Source organism: Macaca fascicularis, chromosome X (assembly GCF_037993035.2).
Source record: "Macaca fascicularis isolate 582-1 chromosome X, T2T-MFA8v1.1".
NCBI lineage: Eukaryota > Metazoa > Chordata > Mammalia > Primates > Cercopithecidae > Macaca > Macaca fascicularis.
Genome location: NC_088395.1, coordinates 10,767,794 through 10,781,106, shown reverse-complemented (window position 1 = coordinate 10,781,106; position 13,313 = coordinate 10,767,794). Strand labels below are relative to the sequence as shown.

At 37.8% G+C, this 13,313-nt stretch overlaps 1 long non-coding RNA gene across 1 annotated transcript in view; it reads left to right on the top strand.

Annotated features, from left to right (window-relative positions):
* The window catches only part of LOC141409463 (uncharacterized), a 70,057-nt gene extending 57,055 nt beyond the window's left edge, over nt 1-13,002 (top strand). The window contains exon 3 of the long non-coding RNA XR_012430354.1: nt 12,514-13,002. This is a non-coding gene — a long non-coding RNA (uncharacterized lncRNA). The remainder of the gene's footprint in view (nt 1-12,513) is intronic.
* Nucleotides 13,003-13,313: the final 311 nt, after the last annotated feature.

The following is a 13,313-nucleotide window of genomic DNA, read 5'->3' as shown; positions in this document are numbered from 1 at the left end:
GGAGAAATGTATCTGGAAAAACTATGGTTGGGCTAGACCTGTAACAAGCAGCTAAATGAACTTATGAAATCATGTTTATCCAAGCTATTACCAGCTTCTGCTAACACACACACACACACACACGCACACACACACACACACACACGTACATGACTAGAATAAGATTTGGTTGATTTTCTGCTAATATCAGGGGTTTAAATAAAATTTTTAGAACCTAAACAGATTTCAAGATGTATCTTTGTTCTTCCTAACTGTACACTATTATGCCTAAAAAATAGGATCTAGAATTATTTAAGTTTCTAGTGCCAGCCAATTCAAAATAGATTAAAAAGTAGAATGTATTGTGTTTTGTAACTAAAAGTGAAAAGAATTAGTGCAGACTTCAGGCATGGTATGATCCAGGGAGTCAAATGATGTGGTAAGGAGATATACATATGTGTCTTTCTGTTTGTCTGTATATCTATCTATCCATTTAATCTTTTTTCCTTTTTAAATTTTCAGTAATCTTGTGCCTTTTAAAATGTTTTATTGTGATAAAAAATATATATATAAAACATGAAATGCTATTTTAATAATTTTTAAGTGTATAATCCAATGGCATTAATTACATTAGCAATGTTATGAAACCATCATGACTATTTGTTTCCAAATCTTTTCCATCATATGAAATAGAAACTTCATACCCATTAAGCATTAACTTCCCAATTCCCCCCTCCCCAAGCCACTGGTAACCTCTAATGTACTTTCTGTCATTATGCATTTGCTTTTTCTAGGTATTTCATATAAGTGGAATTATACAATATTTGTCCTTTTGAGTATGGCTTATTTCACTTAGCATAATGTTTTTAAGGTTCATCCATGTTGAAGCATGAATCAGTACTTTATTTATTTTTGTGGTGGAATAATATTTCATTATATGTCTATACCACGTTTTGTTTATTCATCCATTGGTAGATAGATATTTGGGTTGTTTCCATATTTTGGCACTGTGAATAATGCTGAAATGGACATTGGTGTACAAATAACTGTTTGAGTTTCTGTTTTCAATTCAATTGGACATGTACCAAGGGGTGGAATTTCTATAATCTTGATTCTTTTTTCCTCTCCATGGCTTCATCCGTAGGTGAGCAAAAACAACTTGGTCCTCACTCCTAAAGTTCTTTAAAGAAGGGAGATATTTTCTCTCCCATTGTACATATTAACCCCAAAAGAGAAAGTCTGGTTGGCCATGTTCTGATGCCAACCCTCGGATCAATCACTGTACCTAGAAAGAAGCTCCTTCATAGCTTCATGACTAATAACCCCAGTGTGTGGGAAAGCAGTTCTCTACTCAAAAGAGACACTCTGTTTCTATGCTGGGGGTGCAGAGGAGAGGAAGAGACACTTGGTGCAGTGTCATCCCAGGTGTGGGTAGAAAACTCACCTTGGTTGTTTACCAGGGACCCTTGGGTGAATGGAATAATTTAAGAATGATATAGTTAGAGTTTTGACAAGAATTAGGGAAAACAGAAACTTTCAGTGCTGCCAGTTGGAATACCAATTGCTATCACCTCTCTGGAGAGCATTTTGATAATATCTAGCACAGTCGAAAATGTGCAGATGTTCTGACCAAGCAGTTCTGTCCTTAATATAGTCCCAAGAAAACCTCTTCCCCTAGTGCCTAGGAAACATGGACAATACTGTTCATTGCAGAACTGTTTGTAATGGTGAAAAATGGAAAGCAGCTGAAGGTTTCATTAGCTCATTAAGAGATAAACTGTAGTATAATCATAGAATGGAATGTTATGCCATCATTAAAAATAACCTAGATTTGTATGTATCAAAGAAAATAGACTCAAAAGTATAACACTGAATGAAAAAAATCAACTTTCAGTATCATAAATACTATTTGAAATAGCATTTATGTAGATACTAGAAAACATACAAGACTATATTATGTATTGTTTTGGGATATATTATGGAATTAAGATGTATATGAAAGAAAATTAAAAACCTGTGTATTGGAAGAGTACCCAACAAGTTAAATAATGAAAAGGCAAATGGGGCACAAAAAAATCAAGGGTTTTTAAAAATTATACTGCTCTTTTTTATTTTAAAAATAGCTAAGTTTTATTGAATAGGTGTGAGCAATTGCTAATTTTGGCTGGTTGATGCTGTATTATTTTCTTTTTTTCACTGTGCTATATTTTTCAAGCTTTTCACAATTAAAAGAAGTAGCACACAGTTGGAGTTCAAACAGAAATTCAATTTTTTCTTTAATATTAAAATTTTGAGATATGAAATAGGTAGACAGTTTATCCTAAGCAAATTAATGCAGGAGCAGAAAACTAAATATCACATGTTCTCACTTATAAGTGGGAGTTGAACATGGGGTATCCATGGACATAGAGATGGCAGCAATACAAACTGGGAATTACTAGAGAGGGGAGGGAGGGAATGGGGAAAGGGTTGAAAAACTAACTACTGGGTACTGTATTAATCCGTTCTGGCACTGCTATGAAGAAATACCCCAGACTGGGTAATTTACACAGGAAAGAGTTTAATTGACTCACAGTTCTGAATGGCTGGGGAAGCCTTAGGAAACTTACAATCATGGTGGAAGGTACCTCTTCACAGGGCGGCAGGAGAGAGAATAAGTGCAAGCAGGGGAAATGCCAGGCACCTATAAAACCATCAGATGTTGTGAGACTCACTAATTATCATGAGAAAAGCATAGGGAAACCACCCCCATGATTCAGTTAACTCTAGCTGGTCTTGCCCTTGACACATGGAGATTATGGGGACTACAATTCAAGGTGAGATTTGGGTGGGGATGAAGAACCAAACCATATCAGGTACTAGGCTTAGTATCTGGGGTGACAGAATCATTTGTACCCTGAGCCTCAGCATCACGCAATATACCCAGGTAAAAAACCTGCACATGTATTCCCTGAGTCTTAAATAAAACTCAAAAACAAAACAAAACAAAACAAAAAAAAAAACAAGGGCAGGCAGGTAAGTTTGTACGGAGAGAGAGAGAGAGAGAGAGAGAGAGAGAGAGAACGAACATTGTGTTTTTTTAACTTGGTATGTTTTTCATGTAATCCTGTAAACAAGCTCTTGCCAAAATCTCCCTGCCATGCTATGCTACTTCACGCCATTTTATATCATTTATGTGTTAGAATGCAGTTTGTCCTTAATCTTCCCTGTGCCAGAGTATTTCCCCTAACTAAGAAAATGCCCAGTGTGTTTCCCATTAACCTCAAAATTCCTACCAGGGTTCAGCCTTACAACCCTGAAATGCCTCCTATCATTTCAGCAAACAATGAGACTGCTCCCTGAACATTAAAAGCTGGCAAAAGTAAACTATCCAAATCAGTATTCCTATGAGAAGAAAGTCCTGGGAGGAGGTAAAGATGGATTTCAGAAATCCTATTCATACCAAGAGGAAAAAATGATTAAATAATTGTGCGTGAGGCAGTTGGTGACAGCCTTGTCTCTTTTGGTTTTGCAAAAACGATAACAGAAAGATTTGCAACATCTTGCATGATTCTGAAGTGGTTAAAATTTTATAATAGAAACTTAAAGGCAAGAAACAGAATTGCAGAAAGAGCATTGCTTGCTGAGCACTGACATCATTGAGTGGGAATGAATGAGTATTGTCTTACACAATGGAATGCATTCTATCTCTCCTCTGAGAGGGAATTTGGCTTGGTATGCAAATTAAAATATTGTTTTGAAAAATCTGTTGCATCGAATTACAGAAAAAATTTTTTTGCTAATCCACTTCTTTGGTCCATTGTTGGCAAAGCAATTGACAGCAGGCTCGTCTAGCCAGTTTGTCTGGGGCTCCACTCTTGGATTTTGTGACGGAGCCCAATCAAGGAGAACTGTCCTTTGGCAAAGAAGCAAAAGAGCCCTAAAATCTTGGGGTCTCTGCTTAAATGTTTTTTTCAGGCATAAAAGGAGGAAGGGTAATTTGTTTGAAATACTTATAAACCCTTAAAGGCATTTAGAATTTGAGTATTTGTTATTTTGTTCTCCCTTTGTTGGGAAGTTAGCAGGTGAGCGACTGCGTAGCTGGCTTGTGTTGGTAGGTGGCCTTCCTCTTCTCCTTTCAAACTTACCTGAAGGGGCCTATCCCCAAATAAAGTCTTTCAGTCTGAAGTTCTGCAGCCAGGAAATAATCTGAAACTATTCAGAAATGCCATACATTTCACAGCTCTGCTCCCCAGTGTCCTTGGCTGGGGTTGGCCCTGAGTTCGCTGATGGGGATTCAGAGAACAACTGATGCCAACATTCATGCCCATGGCTCATGCCTCACTACGGGGCAGTGGCTTTGTGAAGAGTTGTCCTGAACAACATCATTAGCATCACCTGGGAGCTTGTTAGAAATGCAGATTCTCAGAGTCCACCCTAGACCTACTGGGGGTGGGGCCCAGGAATCTGTGATTTAACAGGTTCACCAGGTGTTGGGGTCTACACTCAAGTTTGAGAACCACTGCTCCAGGATCATCTTTCTGTTTGGGTGTAGAGAATCCCAATTCTGATCTCCTTTAATCTTCCCCCTCCCGTTGTAATAATTGCTCCTTGTTGAAATAATGTTAGAATTATTGATGAAGGAGGTGGAAGGAGAAAACTGGCATTCATCAAACAGCTAGTATAAGCCAAGTGCTTTACATATGCAATTTCAGTTAGTGTTTCAAGCAATTATGAGAATAGGTCATTTGGCCCAATTTACAGATGAACAAACTGAATCTTTAATTACTTATTGTAGCAAATTTGATTGTTTGGGTGTTCAATGGTGATTTCTTTTTTTTCTTCTTTTGTTAAGAGAGGAATCCAGATTTACTGCAGGTATCACATAGTTCTGTGATCAGGAAAGAGGGCCCAGCCCCAGGGTATGGAATATGATTGGGTTTAAGTCAAACATGGTATTCCTTCTCTTTTCCAGTGATTGATTTGAACGTGGCCATGTGGCCTGGTTCTGGCCAACTAAATGTAAGGGGAAATTTGTGGATGCTGTTGGGAAAATGTATTCTCTCTGATGAAGTAAAGACTTGCATAAATAAAAATCCTTATTCCTTCTTACATTGGACTGCTGTCTTGTGAAGATGCAGTATTTGTTTGAAACCGCAGCAGCCACCTTTCAACTACGAAGAAGTCAAGGGAGAGTGGTTGAGATTGCCCTGCCTAGCACTGTTCTGTTTCTCGATTTTTGGTTGTGTGAGTTAACAAATCTCTGTTGTTTAAGTCATATTTTGTTAGGCGTCCCATTATTTTCTACTAAAAGCGTACATTCTGAGGGTACACATGTTTACCAGGCACCATAATAAAGATGAGAATCCAAGTTTGACTGATGGTAAACATCATCCGAGTTTGTTCTCTGTCATACCTATCTGCCTGCCCGCCTTTTCTTCCAATAAAAATACATTTTGCAGGGATATATGGATAATCTCTGTATCTTCCTCTTAATTTTGCTGTGAACCTAGAACTACTCAAAAATAAGTCTTTAAAAAATTATAGTTACTTTTCAGTGACCCCCCTCCACCACTAGATAATTAAATAAATAAATAAACTTTGTCTACAATCAGCCTACAGAATTTAAACTCCTAGAAAAATGACTAGCAATGATATGAATTTGAAAACATTGTATTAAGTGCAGTTTATTCTAGGCTAGATTGTCCCAAGGAATGTTTTATCAGTGCTTTTTAGGTAGCCTGATATATTTCAGGTGTACATATGATAAGTATATTGTTCTGGTAAAAGTCCAAATATTACATAAAACTTTCCGTGACTCACTCAATTCCACTTTTCTCTCCAGAAGTAATCATCCATCTCCTGTTAATAACATGTTTTACTAGTTATTTTCTGTGCATGTATATATTTACATGCTCAGATCAAGATAATTTTTTTAAAAAATAGCATTTTTGCATATATTGCACTATGATTTTTTAACTTTACAACATGTCTTGCATGTTTTTTCACATCTATTAAGTGTACTTTTATATTATTTTCTTTTTTTCTATATAAATTATTTTCCTTTCTTTTCTTTTCTATATAATTATTTTCTTATTATATTCAGCCTAGTGCTCTATCATAGCTGCATACCAAAGTTTTATTTAATTATCCCTTTGGCTAAAGCAATACTTGGCACATACTAGACACTTGATAAACATTTGTTAAATGAATTTGTCTTCGAAATTACTTAGGGTGTTTGCAGTTTTTCCTTGTTTTAAACAATATTTCTATGTAAATTTTAGAGTTCATTTGCCAATTTGCTCAAAATAAATCCTATTTGGACTTTCACTGGACTTTTATTGGCAAGGATTGACATTTTATAATATTAAGCTTTTCCATGCTTTTTTTGCATGTGTATTTCTTCAGGATAGATATTTTGGAGAGAAAATGCTGACTCAAATGGTATATGAATTATAAAGATTTAATAGTTATTACCGAAATTATTTTTAATAAGTCTTCTCCCATTTATTGTACTATCAATAGTATATGATGGTAGCAATAATGGTGATAATGACAGAGATGATGGTAATGATACTATATTACAAAAGAACCCAGTGCTTTTCTATAATAATTTATCTCTGCTTATCCTGAGATATCTGATGACTTTCAGATTTTATTACTGTTCATTTTGAGTGTGGAGAAAAGTTCTGATTCTTTAGCTAAACCCATGTTAGGAAAATTTGCCTTGCCTGAGAACATGCATTTTATGATCACCACCAACATATTGGACTAATCCCAGTCAAATGTTGAGTAGTGCCTTGAACCACTATCGTAAAATGCCCTAGGATGGCAAAGGAAGACTTCTAGAAGGGATGACAAGTAGTGAAAATAAAATAAATAGTTGACTATTGGTTCATGTTTATGTAACTGTCTTGCTGAGTACTTGGTATCCCAGCTGAGCACCTTGAAGTCCCTATTTCCTAACAAATCTCCAGATCTCTGTGAATGGATGGATCCCTGTACCTTAATGGAAGCACTTACCTGGCTGCCTTCACTTAGAATTTATTTTTACATTTTGAGCAGGCTATGTAAAGTTTGCAACTCCTAATCATCATACCATGACTAGTCCATCTTGTTAAATTAGCAAAAGTATGAACAATTTGAAGAGTTCTTCTTTTGCCATCATTTATATGCCTATGAGTTTTAGTTGTTTGTGTATTTGCATGCCTGAGGATTAATGCCACTGACCCAATTAACAATAAACCTGATCAATTGAAATAACTCATGTGTATATCACACCACATTAAGCACTGATATTTCCTGTTTTAAATATAAAGTTTCATTCTAAATGATAAATTAAATCCTTAAGAAAATGGTTGGGGGATTTATGAATATTCTGAATTGCTTAGATTCAATGATTCAAGTACATTTTTAAAAAATACAGTCTGGAACTCTTGCATTTTTGCAACATTTTTGTCATCTTAAATATTTATTTAAAGATTTAAGACTTTCAAAATATGTCCCTATGGGATATCAGATATAATACTGTCACTGTAATCTTACCATCTCTTGTAATGCTATTGCCCAAACGTCACTTTGGGGCAAAATCTGTTTTCCTTTATGTTTGCCTGAGGAGCAATGTTGCACCCAGCAGAACCACCAGGAAAAGAAGCCCTTTTCCCCGACCTGATTATTGAAGCAGGCTCTGGCCCATCCCAGAGAGGGACTCCCTGACCTACATTCCTCCTTCCCTGGCTATCCTACTGAAGCAGGAGCTGAAGTGTCGGCGAGGCTCCTGCATGTGGCCCACTGCTCTGGTCTTAGATGATTCTGAAAGATCTGCTACCTGTCCTGCAGGAGCTGCTGGTCAATGAAAATCCTCCAGATTGATGATGGGAACCCATTGGGGGAGATGAATTGATTTTGAGTGAATACACAAAAACTAGAATGCCTGTCCAAATGTTTATTTTGAAACCCAAAAGCTATCCTCTGTCCACTGCTGGAACCCTCACTTGCACGTTTGAACCTGAAGCTGTTGAATATCAAAGCCTGAATTGCAAATCTACACATGGAGAGAGGCAATTTCTAGAAACAGAGAACATAACCATAGAGAAAAGAATACTTGGTCCTCACAACTCAAAATGTGACCCATGGAACAGCATTGCCCCATTACCTGTGAGCTTGTTAGAAATGCACAACCTTGGGCTCCACTCCAGACCTACTGAATCAGGATCTTAATTTTAACAAGATTCCTTGGTGATTTGTATGCACATTAAAGTGTGAGAAGTGCTATTTTAGGCAGTGTTAAGACTAGGAGGTGCTCCTTTTCTCACTTACAGTCACCTATATTCAGTTTGGAGTACTTCAAAGGACTCTCACAGGAAAATGTCTACACAGACTTGTATAGAGAACTTGAGATCAGAAGTGGCAATAATGAAACAGTCCAGCAGTTAATGGTAGAGCTCTCACCAGCCATACAATCGATAAGCTCTGCATGATTAGAGTGGGAATCCCCAGTGAATTAAAGGCTGACCCTAAACAATTATAGGCTGACACTGAGAGATTATAGCAGTGACACATCAGCAGGTTTTGGGTGAATCAACATGAGATAACACTGGCTAGAGACAGATAAAAGGAAAAGATCACTCATCAAGTATGGGATTGTGCCCTTTTTATAGCAAGCCCTGTCTTGTCTGTAGCTATCCATTAAATACTATGAATAAGAAAAGTAGTATGATTTTAAAAATATTGACCTTGGGTGGCTTGCAGGACCTGGCTTTTAACTCTTGTATCATGGACTGAATTTGGAGCTGACTCATTCTCAATATTCTGAAATAACAATATTTGACCATGTACAGTTAAAAACTGAGGTATAATTATGCTGCAATAAATTGCACAAAACTTTGTTTCCGTTAAGTTTTGAGAACTGTATGTACTAACCATCCGAAACCAAATAACATTTCTACCACGCCAGAAGTGTCTCTTGGCCCCTTTCGGGTCACTTCAATTACTGTTTTAATTTCTATCATCATATATTATTTTGGTGGTTCTAGAGCTTCATATAAATGGATTCATACATATGTACTCTTCTGTTTGACTTCTTTCACTCAGCATAATGTTTCTGAGTAACATCCATCTTTGGGGGTGTATGAGTAACTTATATTTTTTATTGCTGAATAGTATTCAATTGTATGAACATAGTTTTATCCACTTACACATCGGTGAGCATGTAGGTAATCTCCAGTTGTGAGCTATTATGCATGACTATTTTGATATTAGTAAATAAGTATTTTCATGAACATGCATTTTCATTCAGCTACAGTAATTGCCTAGGAGTGGAATTGCTGGGCCTTAGGGCAGATGTATGTTTAACTATTAGAAATTGCCAAACACTCCTTCAGATTGGTTGTACTATTTCATACTCTGACTAGAATTTTAACGTTTTTAATTAGTGGGTTTTTAAAATTATTTTTTTAGAGAAGGATCTCACTCTGTTGCCCTGGAACTGCAGCCTTGAACTCCTAGGCTCAAGAGTTCCTCCTGCCTCAGCCTCCCAAAGTGCTAGGATTATAGGCATGAGCCACTGTGCCCAGCCTACACTGTAAATAGAAATGCACAAGAGTTCTAGTTGCTTCCTATTCTCACCAATATTTGATGTTGTCTGTTTTACATTTTGGTTTAATTTGCATTTATCTGGTAACTAAAGATATTGGCCACTATTTTGTGTACTTACTTGTCTTTCATACAATCTTCTTTTGTGAGGTATCTCTTTGAGTAACTCTTTTGCCCATTTTTATTGGGTTGTCTTTCTGTTGTTGACTTGTGGGAGTATCACAGATAGGTTTCTCTCAACTTACCCATGCATTGAGTACCTCAGAGCCCAGAGTGCCTCAGATGTGCTTTCTGGAGTTTTCAGTTCTGTTTTTGGACGTGGCTGCCTTGCACTTAGGAAAGGCCTCATTCATCTCACAGGTATATCTTTTTTCTACCTATCCCAGCTTGATATAGTTTGGATGTTGTCCCCAATCAAATCACATGTTGAATTGTAATCTCCAATGTTGGAGATGGGGCCTGGTGGGAGGTGATTGGATCATGGGGGCGGATTGCTCATGAATGATTTATCACCATCCTCTTGGTACTGTCCTCACAATAGTGAGTGACTTCTTGTGAGATCTGGTTGTTTACAAGTGTGTGGCATCTCTCTCATCACACTTTTGCTTCTACTCTGGCCATGTGATGTGCCTGCTCCCCCTTTGCCTTCTGCCATGATTGTAAACTTCCTGAGACCACCCCGGAAGCAGATGCCATTATGTTTCCTGTATAGCCTGCAGAACCATGAGCCAATTAAACCCCTTTTTCTTACAAATTATTCAGTCTCAGGTATTTCTTTATAGCAATGCAAAAACAGTCCAACACACAGCCTTTGGCACAAAACTCTGAGCATTTGGTGACAACCTGTGGGAATGATTTGATGGGTCAGGGCAGACCCTGTGGCTGAGTGCCTTAGCATTCTCATCTGTCACACCAGACCACATATGACCATTAAACTTTCATTAAAATTTTGCCTAGTTTCTCCTTGTTCTCTTCCAGGGTGGATTTCTTCTCCACCCATCATTTTGTTCAGATTGAGAACAATTAGGGCCGTCTTCTCACCTATGAGAGGCTTACTGTTTTCTGGAACCATGTTCATTTATGTTTCTTTGCCTCCTCCACTCTCTGGTGAATTTTATAAAATTTTGATTTTGTAGCTTATCAGGCTTGTTTTGGTGGTTAGGGTGAGAATGATGCTCTCTTGTGACTTTCTACATTCTAGCCAGAAGTGGAAGTCCTGCACATTTTTACCCTTCCATTACCAGTTCATTCCTTCTTGAAATGTGCCAGAAATGTTGTCTACTGAAGCCTGGAGAAAGACATTGCTTTAAAGATAACAAGCCAAGATGTTCACAATGACCCAGTGTAGAAACCCTGGAGTTATCAGAAGAACCAACCACATTGTACATTTATGCTGATAATTTAATGTTTAAATTAGCAACCAGTAAACCATGATAGCTGTTGACCCTGAGCACATTACTAAACATCACTGTGACTTAGTTTCCTTGTTTATAAAACAAGAATCAAAAGGGTACTTACATCATGGGATTGCTGGATGATTAAATGAGTTAATATATATAAAGTGCTTAAAAGTATACTTGGTACATAGCAAATGCCTGATAAATGTAACGTTAGCTGTCATTATTAATATATTGCTACAAATGACTGTTGTTCCAGGAGGAGAAGTTTTTCTAAGAAGAATTTATTTCTTCTCAGTCAATCCCTCTTATGTCCTAATTAAACATTAAGTTAAAGCTTTCTTTGGGTTTTGATGAGAGTTAACAGATCTAAGCAACCAATACTGTGGTCTATTTCAGTTCCATGAACAAAAGGTTGGAAAATTTTGGCTTAAAAATTGGTGCCTGTGGTAGTGTCAGAGGCGTTCAAACCAGAGTGGCTCCATCTTGAATAGGTGCTGGGTAAAATAAGGCTGAGACCCACTGGGCTGCATTCTCAGGACCTTAGGCATTCTTAGTCACAGGACGAGTTAGGAGGTTGGCAGGACTGGTGTCACTGGATACAGGTCACAAAGACCCTGCTGATAAAACAGGATACAGTAAAGAAGCCAGCCAAAACCCACCAAAACCAAGATGGCAATGAAAGTGGCCTCTGGTCGTCCTCACTGCTCATTATATGTTAATTATATTGCATTAACATGCTACAAGACACTCCTACCAGCACCATGACAGTTCACAAATGCCATAGCAATGCTTGGAAGTTACCTTACATAGTCTAAAAAGGCGAGGAACTCTTGGTTCCAGGAATTCCCCAACCCTTTCCTGGAAACCGCATGAATAATCCACCCCTTGTTTAGCATACAATCAAGAAAAAAACATAAAAATAGCCAACCAGCAACCCTCAGGGCTGCTCTGCCTAAGAAGTAAGCATTCTTTTGTTTCTTTATTTCTCTGATAAACTTGCTTTCACTTTACTCTATGGATTCACCCCAATGCTTTCTTGCACAAGATCCAAGAACCCTCTCTTGGGGTCTAGATCAGGATGCCTTTCTGGTAACAGTAGAAGTTAATATCATTCAGCAATATCTTTGGTTCCCCTGTCTTTGGGTGGGATCTTTTGTGCCTACTGATATGAAGCATGCTTATGTGATGCATTGGCCAATTAATTGTGACTGGAAATGTATCACTTCTGGGCAAGTCTTTAAGAACTGATTTGCAATGCAATATGCTTCTGGGCAAGTCTTTAAGAACTGCTTTGCAATACAATATGCTTTCTTCCTCATGTTATGTGACCAGTGAAGTTCCAAAGAGAGGAGCCTCTAAGTGAGGGTGATTTGGAGCAGAGTCACAGCTGGCTCATGCTGGGCAGGGTTGAGTCTGGTGGATACACTAGTCAGGCAGAGAACTCCTGGAGACCAGAGTTTTAGTGGAGGTGTAGCCAGATTCATGGGTACCAGAGTGAGTTCAAACCACATCTAAGTTAAGGTGCCAAAAATCCAAGTGTCCAAATCTGCCCAAAGTGTAGGTGTGGGACTGGAAGCAGAAGACAGAAAGTGGAGACCAAATGTTTGAAGCTGAGTAAAGGCAGGGATGGAACAGGAACCGAGGAACAAAACTTAGAACTAGATAAGAAGTTCTCTCTATGACATTTCATTGAGTAGTAAAGGGAGAGCCAAAGGGCTGTGTTATTGGGACAGCTGTTTGTTGTATGGTGGGCCGCTTGACTGAAAGGTCAAGTCACAAGGTCAAGTTCACCACATCTCAGGGCGATTTCTGCTTTTATGAACCAGTCTTCACACCAGCAAGATTCCTTGGTACCTCAAGGTTTGAAGAACAGCTACACAAAAAAATTCACTCTATTATGGATGATGATGATCTCCCAACCCAGGTTTAAAGGTCCATCACTTTCAAATTAACAATCACTCTCACTCTGCTCCGGGGAATTGCTTCTGAAACATCAAAACACCTATTTTGGCTCCCTTTTATGGTACCTTGTCATTTAAATCATACAAAATATTACCAATACAGAGCTGTCCATGTGTGTTTTTAATAGGGTCAGCGATGTTAACGCAGCAGCAGTGTAAGCAGAGCATTTTAAGAAATTCTTCCAGTCCTTTTGCAATACAGCTTAACAGACATGTATTGACATAACTAACTTGTTCAACATGTCTTTCTGTAAGTTATAAGTGAGGAGAAAGTAAAGCTTCCCATTAAACTAACAGATGAGATTTTTGTATTAGGGATAATGTACTAATATGATACACACTAATAGGATATATATTCCAAAGTGCTGTTACATCATTTAATGCAAAGTTACCTCCTACT